We start from the raw sequence: 13,676 nt of genomic DNA on the forward strand, positions 1-13,676 counted from the left end.
CCGTCACCCTGCTCGTCGCCCCATGGTATCAATTTTGATGCCGTTCATAGCAAAAAAGTGGAGACATTCCAGCAAAAAACAAGGTTCCAGCAAAACATTATATGGTTCTAGCAAAACATTGTGTGGTTCCAGCAAAAAATGAGATGGTTTTCAACAAAACATTGATATGCTTGTCGCAAAAAAATTACATGGTTCCAGCAAAATCTGATTATGGTTCTAGCAAAAAAACACAAATGCAACAAAAATCATCGTGGTCGCAGATTTTTGGGTGGGTGGGTGGTAGCAAAAACATGGTCTAGTCCCAGCAAAATCAAAGCATGGTCATAGCAAAAATCAATTGGAAAAACAGACGAAACAGATGATGTCATGGAGATGGATGTAGCAAAAATTCATAAAACACCGGTAGTAACAAAAGCAAAAACAAATGTAGCAAAATGGCTCACCGTTTCCAGCATAAATTACCGTGGTAGCAGATTTTGGGGAGGGGGTGTGGGGGTGGGTGGTAGAAAAAACATGGACTGGTTCCAGCAAAATCAAAGCATGGTTGTAGCAAAAATCTGATGCCGCGGCCATGGAGAGCAGCGCAATCAGTTGCGGACGCCCATGGCGACAAGCGCTGATTGCAGCACCGTCGTGATTGCAGCCCACTCAGCTCCAGCCATCGCTCGTAGCATAGGATAGCTCTGTTCCCAGCACGCAACTAAACGGTGGAGGAAAGAAGAGATGAGAGGAGGGCGGCCTGAGAAAAATCCATGGCAGCGCCATGGAAACGGAGCAGCCAGGCAATGGAAGAGAGAAAAAGTTATGGGGAAGAAGATAAGACACAGGTGGTCCAGGAACTTCGGGGCTGCGGGGAACGTGTGTGGACGAAAAGAAAAGGTGGGGCTGGATAGAACGGTGCGGGGGGACGCGTGTCAGTAGATGGGCATGCAATTTCAGTCCACATCTACGACTCGTGCGCGTCTGGTTGAAACGTTCTGCCGGCGCTCCGGCTGGAAACGTTTAAAGACCAATTACATCTAAAGTGATGAAGAAGATTATGATGTGTGTAACAATCGTGGCATGCAAATTTAAGGTCAATGGGGAAATGTGCAGATGTGTTGATTCCCAAAGAGGCCTCCCGCAAGGTGATCCCCTAACACCTTACCTTTTTCTGATTTCTGTTGAAGGCTTTTATTCCCTACTAAGGTCTAGGTGGATGGTAATCTGAGGGGGATTTGTATATGTAATGTAGCCCCAAGTTTAAACCACTTATTTTTTGTGGATGATGCATTGGTACCAATTAAAGCTTTGCATGGAAGTGCTAGGTGTTGGAGATTGTTGCAGAAAATAAAAAAAATTCTACGCATCACCAAGATCAATCTATGGAGTCATCTAGCAATGAGAGAGAGAGGTGCATCTACATACCCTTGTAGATCGCGAGCGGAAGCGTTCAAGAGAACGGGGTTGATGGAGTCGTACTCGTCGTGATCCAAATCGCCGATGATCCTAGCGCCGAACGGACGGCACCTCCGTGTTCAACACACATACGGAGCGGAGACGTCTCCCGCACCTTGATCCAACAAGGAGGAGGGAGAGGTTGAGGAAGAGAGCTCCAGCAGCAGCACAACAGCGTGGTGGTGATGGAGAGGCAGTACTCCGGCAGGGCTTCGCCAAGCTTCTGCGGAGGAGGAGAGGTGTTGGGGAGGAGAGGGGCTGCGCCTTGGAGGTGTGTATGCAGCCCTCCCCTCGCCCCTCTATTTATAGGGGGAGGAGGAAGGGGGACGGCCCCCTCTAGATGAGATCTAGAAGGGGGGGGGGGCGGCCAAGGGGGGGACTTGCCCCCCAAGCATGGGGGGCGCCCCCTTTAGGGTTTCCCCCCAACCCTAGGCGCATGGGCCCAAGGGGGGGATGCGCCCAGTGATACGTCTCCAATGTATCTATAATTTTTCATTGTTCCATGCTATTATATTACCCCTTTTGATGTCTATGGGCTTTATTTTACACATTTATATCATTTTTTGGGACTAACCTACTAACTGGAGGCCCAATCCATATTGCTGTTTTTTGCCTATTTTAGTATTTCAAAGAAAAGGAATATCAAACGGAGTCCAAATGGAATGAAACCTTCGGGAGCGTGATTTTTGGAACGAACGTGATCCGAAGGACTTGGAGTGCAAGCCAAGAAGCAGCCGAGGCGGCCACGAGATAGGAGGGCGCGCGTGTAACACCACGGATGTAACTTTCCATATTTGTAACTCCAACTCTTGCCATTTTTGGCTATGTGTTATGATATTCCCTCTCTAGTTGGGTTTTGTCTTTCATTTTGTATTTTGTTCATGTCATGCATTTCATATCATGTCATCATGTGCATCTCATTTGCATACGTGTTCGTCTCATGCATCTAAGCATTTCCCCCGTTGTCCGTTTTGCAATCCGACACTCCCACATGCATCGACGCACCCCTCTTGTCTCTTTTCGTGAGTGGGTGTTAGACTTTCTCGGAATAGCCCGAGGTTTGCCAAGCGGCCTTGGTATACCACCGGTAGACCGCCTGTCAAGTTTCGTACCATTTGGAGGTCGTTTGATGCTCCAACGGTTAACCGGGTATCCGTAAAGGCCTCTTTTGGGTTGCAGCCCAACACCCCTCCAAAATAGCCCAATAACCCATCTAAGTCACTTCCATGCTCTCCGTCGTCGGATCACGATCGTGTGAGAGAAAACTACACCTCATTTGGAGCCCCCTAGCTCCCTCTACCTATAAAAACACCTTCCCCTCCGGATTTTCGGGCAAACCCTAGACGAAATTCCCCTCCGAGCCGCCGGACGTGTCCGTCCGGGCCGGACGAATCCCGCCGCTGCGCCCAGCCATCTAGGCCGCGCCACATGGCAGCGCTGCCGCCTCCCACGCCGCCGACCCGCCCGGGCCCGAGGCCGGCCCCCACGACCCGTCGCCCCGGTCTCCGCCGCCGTTATCCGCCTCCTCTCGCGCGACGCCCGCGCGCCGCTGTCCGCCGCAGCCGCCTGGCCACCGGAGCTCGCCGGCCGCCGCCTCCGCCCGCAGATCTGGCGCCCGTGCCGCCCCACTCCGCCGCTCCTCCACCGGCGCCGCCCGAGGTCGCCGCCGCCCCGGTCGCCGCCCTGTCCCGCCGGCGCCCTCTCCTTCCGATTCCGACTGCAGCCGCCCCTTCTCCGTCCAACCTCGGTTTCCGCGCCCGACGAACCCTAGATCCGAAGAGGTTGACCTCGAAATTTCTCCAAGTCCTATTTTTTTCTACATCATGTGGCTCTGTTAATCGCATCATAACTCCATGACCGTAGCTCCGTTTCATGCGCATGATATATAGAAATGTTCATCAGGATGTGCTCTTCAGTTTGCTCCATTCAGACATGTTTATTTGAGGTCATCTCGATGCCCAAATCCCTCATGCAAGAGTGCTATATGATGTTTACTGCTGTTTGTTAACAGAACTTGATGTTTTGTCATTTTTGTTGCATTTGATGTGTGTATCTTATGTGCACGAGCTCTACATGTGTTTTGTACTATGCCATGCCATATTTACAGAGGTGCTTGCCATGTATTTTTGTGATCTATGTGGTGACTAGCACAAGCATGCAAACTAGGCTTCGTGATATTGCTGATTTCAGTCCCTGTTCTGCTGTTATTTTGATGCCATGTAAACTTGATGCTACAGAGAGATCCATACTTATTTTGAGATACTTCAGTAAGGATGTTTTGAACATATGGTTATGCTCTATCCATCCATGCCTCTGTTTTCAATTATGGAGTAGTCTAGCATGTCATTTTCTTGCTCTACTTTTGCTATAAAATATTTCCTGGCAGATTGTTTACATGTTATTCAATTTTGCCAAGGTTGTTATAGTTAACCCTTGCATGCTATGAACTTGTTATTGCCATGTTTAGTTTGATAAACATGTCTTCTTGCTGGTTCTATGCTTATCTTGTCATGCAATGACTTGTGATGAGTGAATCGAGCTCGCAAAGATGCCTTCATAATTCTTTTAATGCCATGCTCTGTTTGCCGAATCTATTAACGAAACTTGCTATGTTTACATGGGTGCCATCATATCTTCTGATCCTTTTTGGCTCATGGTCAATAAGGGACTTTTGTTCTATGCATTTAGTAGTATCATTCCATGACTTAAGTTTCTATGGTATGTTCCTTTAGCATGATGTTTGCTTGCCCTAAACATTGCTTCCTGATGCTGTTTCTGCCATGTTAGTATTTTCACCTAAGTTTGTGAAGCTGATATCTTTTACATTTTTTCCATGCTTGTTTGAACCTGTTATTGTGTGAATTAGCTGTACCTCAGTGTTCATATTTTGTCAAGCATCTCTTGTAGATCACTGCCATATGCTTTGTTGCTATGTTGGGGTGCTGTAGCATAGTTTCTTGATGTATTCTAAGTGCTATCATGCTGTTAATCGCTGAATTGTGTCATTCTTGTTTTGCTTGCCATTTGCAAACCGTGCATCCGATTCCGGTGATCTTTATATCGATTTCAACCGAAATCACCTCATATTTCCAGCGGCATGCTTGGTTTGCCAAGTTGATGCCTTGTTCATCCTTTTTCCTCCCAGAGCACGCATACGCATTGCATATCACATCCCGCATATCATGACATGTATTGCATCATGTTGCTTGTGCATTGCACCGTGATTGATTGTGGTTCCATTGCTTGTGTTCTTGCTTTGGGTAGAGCCGGGAGATGAGTATGTGAACGAGGAACCTGTTGAGTATGCTAAGGAGGATCAAGCTTTCGACAACTCTGAGAACTTTGCAGGCAAGATGGCCATACCTTCGATATCACTTCTATCTTTGCTTTGCTAGTTGTTCGCTCTATCGCTATGGTTGCTCTACCTACCACTTGTTTATCATGCCTCCCATATTGCCATGTAAAGCCTCTAACCATCTTTTCCTAGCAAACCGTTGTTTGGCTAAGTTACCGCTTTTACTCAGCCCTTCTTATAGCGTTGCTAGTTGCAGGTGAAGATGAAGTTGGTTCCATGTTGGAACATGGATATTTTCGGATATCACAATATCTCTTGTTTAATTAATGCACCTATATACTCGGTAAAGGGTGGAAGGCTCGGCCTTATGCCTGGTGTTTTGTTCCACTCTTGTCGCCCTAGTTTCCGTCATACCGGTGTTATGTTCCTTGATTTTGCGTTCCTTACGCGGTTGGGTGATTTATGGGACCCCTTGACAGTTTACTTTGAATAAAACTCCTCCAGCAAGGCCCAACCTTGGTTTTACCATTTGCCACCTAGGCCTTTTTCCCTTGGGTTTTCGCGAGCCCGAGGGTCATCTTTGTTTAACCCCCCCCCCCCCCCCGGGCCAGTGCTCCTTCGAGTGTTGGTCCAAACTGAGCTGCCTGCGAGGCCACCTTGGGGAAACTTGACGGCTGGTTTTACTCGTAGCTAGTCTCATACGGTGTTGCCCTGAGAACGAGATATGTGCAGCTCCTATCGGGATTTGCCAGCACATCGGGCGGCTTTGTTGGTCTTGTTTTACCATTATCGAAATGTCTTGTAAACCGGGATTCCGAGACTGATCGGGTCTTCCTGGGAGAAGGAATATCCTTCGTTGACCGTGAGAGCTTGTGATGGGCTAAGTTGGGACACCCCTGCAGGGTATTATCTTTCGAAAGCCGTGCCCGCGGTTATGAGGCAGATGTGAATTTGTTAATGTCCGGTTGTAGAGAACTTGACACTTGACTTAATTAAAATGCATCAACCGCGTGTGTAGCCGTGATGGTCTCTTCTCGGCGGAGTCCGGGAAGTGAACACGGTTTGGGTTATTTATGAACGTAATTAGTTTCAGGGTCACTTCTTGATCACTTCTAGCTTCTCGACCGATGCGTTGCTTCTCTTCTCGCTCCTACTTGCGCATGTTAGCCACCATATATGCTTAGTGTTTGCTGCAGCTCCACCATATTACCCCTTTCCTACCTTACAAGCTTAAATAGTCTTGATCTCGCGGGTGTGAGATTGGTGAGTCCTCGTGACTCACAGATTCTACCAAAACAGATGCAGGTGTCAAGGATACCAGTGCAAGTGGCACAACCGAGCTCAAGTGGGAGTTTGATGAGGACCTTGGTCGTTACTATGTTTCATTTCTAGATGATCAGTAGCGGAGCCCAGTTGGGACGATCAGGGATCTAGCATTTGGGGTTATCTTCTTTTCATTTGGATTTGACCGTAGCCGGTCTATGAGTGTATTTTGGATGATGTATGCACTTATTTATGTATTGTGTGAAGTGGCGATTGTAAGCCAACTCTCTTTATCCCATTCTTGTTCATTACATGGGATTGTGTGAAGATGACCCTTCTTGCGACAAAACCTACAATGCGGTTATGCCTCTAAGTCGTGCCTCGACACGTGAGAGATATAGCCGCATCATGGGCCTTACAGCGCCCCCCCGTAGGGCGCGCCCCTGTCTTGTGGGCCCCTCGGGCGGCCACCGACGTACTTCTTCCTCCTATTTATACCTACGTACCCCGAAAACATCCAGGGAGCACCCGAAACACAATTTCCACCGCCGTAACCTTCTGTATCCGCGAGATCCCATCTTGGTGCCTTCGTCGGTGTTCTGCCGGAGAGGGAATCGACCACGGAGGGCCTCTACATCAACATCCTTGCCCCTCCGATGAGTTGTGAGTAGTTTACCATAGACCTTCGGGTCCATAGTTATTAGCTAGATGACTTCTTCTCTCTTTTTGGATCTCAATACACTGTTCTCCCCCTCTCTTGTGGAGATCTATTCGATGTAATCTCTTTTTGCGGTGTGTTTGTCGAGATCCGATGAATTGTGGGTTTATGATCAAGTTTATCTATGGATAATAATTGAATCTTCTCTGAATTCTTTTATATGATTGAGTTATCTTTGCAAGTCTCTTCGAATTATCGGTTTGGTTTGGCCTACTAGATTGATCTTTCTTGCCATGGGAGAAGTGCTTAGCTTTGGGTTCAATCTTGCGGTGTTCTTACCCAGTGACAGAAAGGGTTGCAAGACACGTATTGTATTGTTGCCATCGAGGATAAAAAGATGGGGTTTATATCATATTGCATGAGTTTATCCCTCTACATCATGTCATCTTGCTTAAGGCGTTACTCTGTTCTTATGAACTTAATACTCTAGATGCACGCAGGAGTCGGTCGATGTGTGGAGTAATAGTAGTAGATGCAGGCAGGAGTCGGTCTACTTGTTATGGACGTGATGCCTATATACATGATCATGCCTAGATAATCTCATAATTGTTCGCTTTTCTATCAATTGCTCGACAATAATTTGTTCACCCACCGTAATACTTATGCTATCTCGAGAGAAGCCTCTAGTGAAACCTATGGCCCCCGGGTTTATCTCCTATCATATTTAGTTCCAATCTACTTTTATTTGCATCTTTACCTTTTGCATCTATATTATAAAATATCAAAATGTATTTATCTTATCATATTATCTCTATCAGATCTCACTTTCGCAAGTGGCCGTGAAGGGATTGACAACCCCTTTATTGCGTTGGTTGTGAGTTCTCAGTTTGTTTGCGTAGCTGCGTGGGACTTTTGAGGAGCCTCCTACTGGATTGATACCTTGATTCTCAAAACTGAGGGAAATACTTATGCTACACTTGCTGCATCACCCTCTCCTCTTCGGGGAAAACCAACGCAAGCTCAAGACCATGGAGGGCCTCTACATCAACATCCTTGCCCCTCCGATGAGTTGTGAGTAGTTTACCATAGACCTTTGGGTCCATAGTTATTAGCTAGATGGCTTCTTCTCTCTTTTTGGATCTCAATACAATGTTCTCCCCCTCTCTTGTGGAGATCTATTTGATGTAATCTCTTTTTGCAGTGTGTTTGTCGAGATCCGATGAATTGTGGGTTTATGATCAAGTTTATCTATGGATAATAATTGAATATTCTCTGAATTCTTTTATATGATTGAGTTATCTTTGCAAGTCTCTTCGAATTATCGGTTTGGTTTGTCCTACTAGATTGATCTTTCTTGCCATGGGAGAAGTTCTTAGCTTTGGGTTCAATCTTGCGGTGTTCTTACCCAGTGACAGAAAGGGTTGCAAGACACGTATTGTATTGTTGCCATCGAGGATAAAAAGATGGGGGTTATATCATATTGCATGAGTTTATCCCTCTACATCATGTTATCTTGCTTAAGGCATTACTCTGTTCTTATGAACTTAATACTCTAGATGCAGGTAGGAGTCAGTCGATGTGTGGAGTAATGTAGTAGATGCAGGTAGGAGTCGGTCTACTTGTTATGGACGTGATGCCTATATACATGATCATGCCTAGATAATCTCATAATTATTCGCTTTTCTATCAATTGCTCAATAGTAATTTGTTCACCCACCGTAATACTTATGCTATCTCGAGAGAAGCCTCTAGTGAAACCTATGGCCCCCGGGTCTATCTCCTATCATATTTGCTTCCAATCTACTTTTATTTGCATCTTTACCTTTTGCATCTATATTATAAAATACCAAAAATATATTTATCTTATCATATTATCTCTATCAGATCTCACTTTCGCAAGTGGCCGTGAAGGGATTGACAACCCCTTTAATGCGTTGGTTGCGAGTTCTCAGTTTGTTTGTGTAGGTGCGTGGTACTTTTGAGGAACCTCCTACTAGATTGATACCTTGGTTCTCAAAACTAAGGGAAATACTTATGCTACACTTGCTGCATCACCCTCTCCTCTTCGGGGAAAACCAACGCAAGCTCAAGATGTAGCAAGAAGGATTTCTGGCGCCGTTGCCGGGGAGGTCTTCGCTCAAGTCAAGACATACCAAGTACCCATCACAAACCCATCTCCCTCGCATTTACATTATTTGCCATTTGCCTCTCGTTTTCCTCTCCCCCACTTCACCCTTGCCATTTTATTCACCCTCTCTTTCCAAATCTCCTCCTCTCTCTTTCGCTTGCTTTCTTCCGTCCTGCTTTTGTTTGCCGCTATGTCTGAAATTGGGGAGATTATCGTCGATATGGACAATAATGATAACATGGAAAATTCCGAGGCTCCGACCGATGAACCCCCTATCTTGCATACTAAAATGTTTCGAATCGGTAGTGGTAACATCATTGGAAAAAGTGTTATTCAAGATTTCTTTACTTGTGTCGGTGCTTTACCTTCCATGGGTGGTTCTATTCTTCATAGAACCAGTAGTCTTGCGGATGCCATCGCTATGCTTGTAGTTGAACTTGAAAGACAATTTATGCATATGCATCCTTGCATCCAAAGAATTTTTCTGGAATTTTCCAATATTGAGCATTCTTCTGTTAAATGCGATGTTACTATCTTTTTGGCTCATGAGTTTAGATTTATCATAAGAGAGGCCAAAGAAATCTTTGCACACTATAGGGTGGACGCTGGTCGTCCTCCCATAGAGGCAATCCTCTATGATCAAGAGGAATTTAGGCGTTTTCAATCTTCGGACTATGTTGCTTTCAATGAAAACCTTAGGAAAAAGGTTCCTACCAATGTCTTGGTTGATAGAATTAACGAACTTAATAATGATTTTGCCCTTCGAAACAATGAGCTAGGATACTCTCTTGAGTATAGGCTCACGAAATTTTGCCAAAAGAATGCTTTTAGTGATGAATTAATTGTGCATTATGAAGGGCCAAGGGAGGAACCCGTTCCTCCTGAGATTGATCTTGGGGACTTTTGTCCCGCTAAATTTAGCCCTTTTGATTACTTTTGCTCACCTCAAAGAAAACTTGCTGCCGAACGTAGAGAATATGAGATGAGCTTTCAAGATCTATCCTATTATTATGGCACTACTTAGATCTATCATCGCTTTTATGCCTAGCTAGGGGCGTTAAACGATAGCGCTAGTTGGGAGGCAACCCAATTTTCTTTGTGTTTTTTTGTTTTCGCTCCTGTTTAATAATAAATATTGCATCTACTCTCTGTTTAGTTGTGTTTTAATCTTTTAATTAGTGTTTGTGCCAAGTAGAACCTATAGGATAAACTATGATGATAGTTGATTTGTTTCTGCTAAAAAACAGAAACTTTGCGCTCACGAGAAAATTTCAATAAATCACAGAAACATGCTTTTGCATTGATTCTTTTTTGCTTCTGATCAATAGACAAATTGCCCAGTACTTCCTATTTTGGTAGGATTTTTAGAGTTCCAGAAGTTTGCGTTAGTTACAGATTGCTACAGACTGTTCTGTTTTTGACAGATTCTGTTTTTCGTGTGTTGTTTGCTTATTTTGATGCATCTATGGCTAGTAAAATAGTTTATAAACCATAGAGAAGTTGGAATATAGTAGGTTTAACACCAAAATAAATAAAGAATGAGTTCATTGCAGTACCTTATGTGATGGTTTTGTTTTCTTTCACTAACGGAGCTTATAAGATTTCCTGTTGAGTTTTGTGTTGTGAAGTTTTCAAGTTTTGGGTAAAGCTTTTATGGACTATGGAATAAGGAGTGGCAAGAGCCTAAGCTTGGGGATGCCCATGGAACCCCAAGATATTCAAGGATAGCCAAAAGCCTAAGCTTGGGGATGCCCCGGGAAGGCAACCCCTCTTTCGTCTTCGTTCATTGGTAACTTTACTTGGAGCTATATTTTTATTCGCCACATGATATGTGTTTTGCTTGGAGCGTCGTGTATTATATTAGTCTTTGATTTTTAGTTTACCACAATCATCCTTGCTGTACACACCTTTTGGGATAAGCCTACTTGATTAGAATTTGCTAGAATACTCTATGTGCTTCACTTATATCTTTTGAGCTTGATAGTTTTTCCTCTAGTGCTTCACTTATATCTTTTAGAGCACGACGGTGTCTTAATTTTGAAGAAATTTCTAGTCTCTCATGCTTCAGTTATATTATTGTGAGAGTCTCTTAGGACAGCATGGTATTTGCTATGGTTACAAAGTTGGTCTTAGAATGATGAGCATCCAAGTTGGGTATAATAAAAACTATCATAGAAAAAGAACTGGATGCTATGATCAACTTGATGCTTGATAATTCTTTTGAGATATAAAAGTAGTAATGTTAGGGTCATGCTAGTGGGTAATTATGAAATTGAGATATACTTTTGTTGAAGTTGGCAAGTCCCGTATCATGCACGTATGGTAAAAGTTGTGTGACAAATTTGTTGCATGAGGTGCTCTTTTGATTGTCTTCCTTATGAGTGGCAGTCGGGGACGAGCGATGGTCTTTTCCTACCAATCTATCCCTCTTGGGGCATGCGTAGTAGTACTTTGCTTTGAGGGTGAAGTAGACTTTTGCAATAAGTATATGAGTTCCTTTTTTGACTAATGTGAGTCCATGGACATATGCACACTCATCCTTTTACTTTGCTAGCCTTTATTATTACCGTGCAACTTTCGACGGTAGCATGAACCCTTTATTTACCTTCCTCAAAACAGCCACCATACCTACCTATTATGGCATTTTCATAGCCATTTCGAGATATATTGCCATGCAACTTTCCACCGTTCCGTTTATTATGACACATTCCATCATTGTCATATTGCTCTTTTGCATGATCATGTAGTTGACATCGTATTTGTGGCAAGGCCATCTTCATAATTTTCATACATGTCGCTCTTGATTTATTGTATATCCCGGTACACCGCCGGAGGCATTCATATAGAGTCATATCTTGTTCTAGCTTTGAGTTGTAATTCTTGAGTTGTAAATCTATATAAGTGTGATGATCTTCATTATTAGAGCATTGTCCTAGTGAGGAAAGGATGATGAATGCTATGATTCCCCCACAAGTCGGGATGAGACTTCGGACTTTACAAGAAGAAAAAAAGGAAAAAAAAGAGACAGGCCAAAAAAAGAAAGAAAAAAAGGAGGCCAAAGAAAAAAAAGAAAAAAAAGGGGAGAAAAGAAAAAGGAAAAAAATTAAAATGAGAGAAAAAGAGAGAAGGAACAATGCTACTATCTCTTTTTCCACACTTGTGCTTCAAAGTAGCACCATGATCTTCATGATAGAGAGTCTCATATGTCGTCACTTTAATATACTAAGTGGGAATTTTTCATTATACAACTTGACTTGTATATTCCAATGATGGGCTTCCTCAAAATGCCCTAGGTCTTCGTGAGCAAGCAAGTTGGATGCACACCCACTTAGTTTCTTTTTGTTGAGCTTTCATATATTTATAGCTCTAGTGCATCCGTTGCATGGCAATCCCTACTCACTCACATTGATATCTATTAATGGGCATCTTCATATAGCCCGTTAATATGCCTAGTTGATGTGAGACTATCTCTCCCTTTTTGTCCTCACAACCACCATATACCACCATAGTACTATGTCCATGGCTTGTTCTCATGTATTGCGTAAGAGTTGAAAAAGCTGAAGCGCGTTAAAAAGTATGAAACAATTGCTCGGCTCGTCATCGGGATTGTGCATGATGGGAGTATTTTGTGTAATGAAAATGAAGCATGGCCTAACTATATGATTTTGTAGGGATAAGCTTTCTTCGGCTATGCTATTTTCATAGGACATGATTATTTATTAGTATGCTTTGAAGCATTATTATTTTTATGTTTTATAATATTTTATTTTGAATCATTTGGATCTGAACATTCATGCCACAATAAAGAAAATTACATTGAGAATTATGCTAGGTAGCATTCCACATCAAAAATTTCCTTTTTATCATTTACCTACTCGAGGATGAGCAGGAATTAAGCTTGGGGATGCTTGATACGTCTCCAACGTATCTATAATTTTTGATTGTTCCATGCTATTATATTACCCCTTTTGGATGTCTATGGGCTTTATTTTACACATTTATATCATTTTTTGGGACTAACCTACTAGCCGGAGGCCCAGCCCGTATTGCTGTTTTTTTGCCTATTTCAGTATTTCGAAGAAAAGGAATATCAAACGGAGTCCAAACGGAATGAAACCTTTGGGAGCGTGATTTTTGGAATGAACGTGATCCGGAGGACTTGGAGTGCAAGCCAAGAAGCAGCCAAGGTGGCCACGAGATAGGAGGGCGCCCGCCCCCCTGTCTCGTGGGCCCCTCGGGCGGCCACCAACGTACTTCTTCCTCTTATATATACCTACGTACCCCGAAAACATCCAGGGAGCACCCGAAACACAATTTCCACCGCCGTAACCTTCTGTATCCGCGAGATCCCATCTTGGTGCCTTCGTCGGTGTTCTGCCGGAGAGGGAATGGACCACGGAGGGCCTCTACATCAACATCCTTGCCCCTCCGATGAGTTGTGAGTAGTTTACCACAGACCTTCGGGTCCATAGTTATTAGCTAGATGACTTCTTCTGTCTTTTTGGATCTCAATACACTGTTCTCCCCCTCTCTTGTGGAGATCTATTCGATGTAATCTCTTTTTGCGGTGTGTTTGTCGAGATCCGATGAATTGTGGGTTTATGATCAAGTTTATCTATGGATAATAATTGAATCTTCTCTGAATTCTTTTATATGATTGAGTTATCTTTGCAAGTCTCTTCGAATTATCGGTTTGGTTTGGCCTACTAGATTGATCTTTCTTGCCATGGGAGAAGTGCTTAGCTTTGGGTTCAATCTTGCGGTGTTCTTACCCAGTGACAGAAAGGGTTGCAAGACACGTATTGTATTGTTGCCATCGAGGATAAAAAGATGGGGTTTATATCATATTGCATGAGTTTATCCCTCTACATCATGTCATCTTGCTTAAGGCGTTA

Source organism: Triticum aestivum, chromosome 6B, assembly GCF_018294505.1.
Source record: "Triticum aestivum cultivar Chinese Spring chromosome 6B, IWGSC CS RefSeq v2.1, whole genome shotgun sequence".
Lineage (NCBI taxonomy): Eukaryota > Viridiplantae > Streptophyta > Magnoliopsida > Poales > Poaceae > Triticum > Triticum aestivum.